The following is a 3,698-nucleotide window of genomic DNA, read 5'->3' as shown; positions in this document are numbered from 1 at the left end:
ACACTGGGAAGAGGTAACTATGGGGAGGAAGTGGGAGGGGAGCTGTTGCATTGTGGTAAACTGTGGTCAATGACATGAGACAAAGTATATGTGAACTGCTTTATGGAAAGTGAATTTGCTCTGTAAATCTTCACCCAAATCATAATAAATAAATAAAATTAAACACAAATAGTGCATGTCTTATGGAATAGTAAAAATATTGCAGTACTTTCGGCCCAAATAAAAAGCAATTGCAAAAAGCTTCTGAAAATCTATGCGTCAAACACACCTTAGTCTTCAAGGAAATATCTTGGCTTTTTAGCACTTGAAAAAGGTCCTTTGTGGCAGATTTGCCCAATGCAATATGTCTTTTGATGTCTTGACTGCTGCTTCCATTGGTGTTGATTGTAGAACCAAGTAATATGAAGTCTTTTACAACTTCAATCTTTTCCCCATTTATCATGATGCTGCTTATTAGTCCCATTGTGAGGATTTTTGTTTTCTTTATATTGAGGTGTAATCCATACTGCCAACTGTGGTCTTCAGTCTTCATCAGTAAGTGTTTCAAGTCATCCTCACTTTCAGCAAGCTATTGGCTTGAAATAATCTTTAAACCTTTAACGAAAAATATTCCCCAAAGTCTTCTTTGGTGTGCATCGATAATATTTATTTATTTATTTTTATAAAATAATATTTTACAGTGCTTCCAGTGAAAGTTTACACAGCAGATTAGGTTCCCATCCCCTGAAGTCTTCTCAAAACCAAACAATACTTTAGCTTAACTAAGCAGCAGTCAAGATATCAGACGACATATAAAATTGGGCAAATCTGCTGCAAAGAACCTCTTTCAAGTGCTAAAGAGCAAAGATATTTCCTTGAAGACTAAGGTGTGCTTGATGCAGGCCATGGTATTTTCAATCGTCTCATATGCATATGAGAGCTGGACAGTGAAAATGGAAGACTGAAGAAAAGTCAATGCTTTTGAGTTGTGGTGTTGGCAAAGAATGCTGAAAGTACCATGGACTGCTAAAAGAACTAACAGATTTGTCCTGGAAGAGGTGCAGCTGGAATGCTCCTTGGAAGAGAGAATGGCCAGACTTCATCTCACCTACTTTGGTCATGTTGTAGGAAGGAACCATTCCCTGGAGAAGTATATCATGCTTGGTAAAGTGTAGGGACAACGAAAAAGGGGAAGGCCCTCAACAAGATGGATTGACACAGTGGCAGCAACAATTGGCTCAGGTATAGCAAAGATCGTGGGGTTGACACAGGACTGTGTAATGTTTCATTCTGCTGTACATGAAGCTGCTATGAGTCGGAGACAACTCAACGGCACCTAACAATAACATATATTCGCCTATTCTTTTTATATAAGTGAGGTCGTACAATACCTGTCCTTTTGTGATTGGCATGTTCACTCAGCATACTGTCTTTAAGTTCCATCCATACTGCAGCATGTATCAAGACATCATTTCTCCTACTGGCTGAGTACTATTCCATTGTATATATGTACCACATTTTGTTTATCCATTCATCTGTTGATGGGCATTTAGGCTATTCCTACCTTTTGGCTACTGTGAATAGTGCTGAAATGAACACTGGTGTACAATGTCTCTTTTTGAGTCTCTGTTTTCAAGTCTTTTGGATATACACATACCAGTGGAATTGAGTCATGTAGTAATTCTATTTTTAGTTTTTTTTTTTAAACCTGCCAAACTGTTTTCCACAATGGCTGTACCATTTTGCATTCCCACCAGCAATGAATAGGGTTTCAATCTCCCCATGCGTTCACTAACATTTGTTATTTTGTGAGTTTTTCACTCCTAGTGGGAGTGAAATGGTAGCTCGATGCAGTTTTGATTGAGCATCTTTTCATGTGTTTGATGGCCATTTGAATATCTTCTTTGGTGAAATGTCTATTTAAGACCTTTGCCCATTTTATCATTGGGCAGAATAATTTTATAGTGCTTGGTTACATTAACTATATCGCATATACACAAGATCCTTAGTTAGTCTACTTTGAAATGGTATTAATGGCTTTGCATTTTACTGCTTTCCTAGTTCACCAAATTAAACCTTTAAAACCTCTTAACCAGACTTAAATCTGCCATATCTTGTCAGTTAAATTGCCAATCTACTTTTTAGAGCTATTATTAACACTCTGAGGAACTTCTTTGCCCCTCTGATAAATTCTATTTCTTTTGTCTAGAAAGAAATGAGAGCAGAGACACTAAACATTAAACTGGGTAGCAAATGGGTTATGTATATGAAAATTTCAAATAAAAAATTTAGGCTAGCAAACAGATTACCTAAGAATTATAATTAAGTATAATTGTCTTACCAAAGTATGTCATAACTATTTTTATTTTTTAAAATGTTTCATTGTGATTTAGGTGAAAATTTACAAAGCAAATAGGTTTTCCATTCAACAATACACACACATTCTGTTTTGTTACATTCACTGCAATCCCCATCACAACTATTTTTATACATGTAGGAGATTTTGCCCTGAAACCTACATCTGAGCTACTCAATACATCAATAAACAAAATTCTTAGCACAGAAACCAGTAAATTAGAAGTCTTAAGTTCAATCTACATTTTTATCAAAAAGTGTTAACTTGCTTTTCATTTTTAAGAACAAAGATTTTAGAAAGTTTAGATTCAAATCATTCATTCATTCTAGACCTGACAGTGACTGAGTGCATACTATTTTCCAAGTACTACTAGATGTTTGGTGTACAGTAATGAGCAGAACAGTCATTGACTACAGGGAGCTTACTGATTAGAGAGGGAGATGGGCGTAAAACAGACATTCAACAAATAAAATAAAAGCTGTGGTTATTTCTTATTTGTATTGCATCTTCCTCAGAAAATGTGATCACCCCCATCTCTTAGGAGAATTTTTCAGAGAAAACCTCATATTATTGTTTAACCATCAGAATCAAGTAGTTGTAGCTGGGAGACATGGAGAATTCTATAATGGTACACAATTCTATAACCATGAAAACTATCATGGAATTTATTACAAGAAGTACTAGTCACCCATACATGCATGTTGACTGGATACTTTCTAATCATAGAGTGGGAATTCCCCAGTAATTTGTCTTCTTGAACTCTGCTGGAAAACACAATTTTCCAGTAAGTTGAAAACTTCAAATTTCAAATGAATTTTCTTATCTTCAACTCATTGTGAAAAAATCAGTCCTCCAGCATACAAAATAAGTTGTATTCGTCAATTAAAGGATTCACTAACCAAAACACCCCAAACTCACTGCCATCTAGTCAATTCCAACTCATAGCGACCCCTCCTTGGGTTTCTGGGGTGGTATCTCTTTGAAAGTAGATTGCCCTGTGTTCCTTCCCAGGAGTGGCTGGTGGGTTTGAACCTCCAGACCTCTGGGTAGCTGTCAAATGCCTTAGGCACTAAGCCACCAGAGCTCTTTATACACATATGTACATACATATGTATGTATGTATGTATCTCCACCAACTATATACATACATATAAATATGTGTGTGTGTGTGTGTGTGTGTGTGTGTGTGTATATATATATATACACATACATATAAATATGGGAGCTCTGGTAGCATAGTGGCTAAAGCACTTGACTGCTAACCAGAAGGCCGGCAGTTCAAACCCACCAGCCACTCCTCGGAAGGAAGGTTGGGCAATCCTACTTCCATAGTGATACTGCCTCGGAAACCCAAGGAGGGGTC

This window comes from Orycteropus afer, unplaced genomic scaffold, assembly GCF_000298275.1.
Source record: "Orycteropus afer afer isolate SDZICR_OR568_19922 unplaced genomic scaffold, OryAfe1.0 scaffold00223, whole genome shotgun sequence".
Classification (NCBI taxonomy): Eukaryota; Metazoa; Chordata; class Mammalia; order Tubulidentata; family Orycteropodidae; genus Orycteropus; species Orycteropus afer.
The sequence above is the reverse complement of the archived record's forward strand: the minus strand, read 5'-3'. Positions refer to the sequence as shown.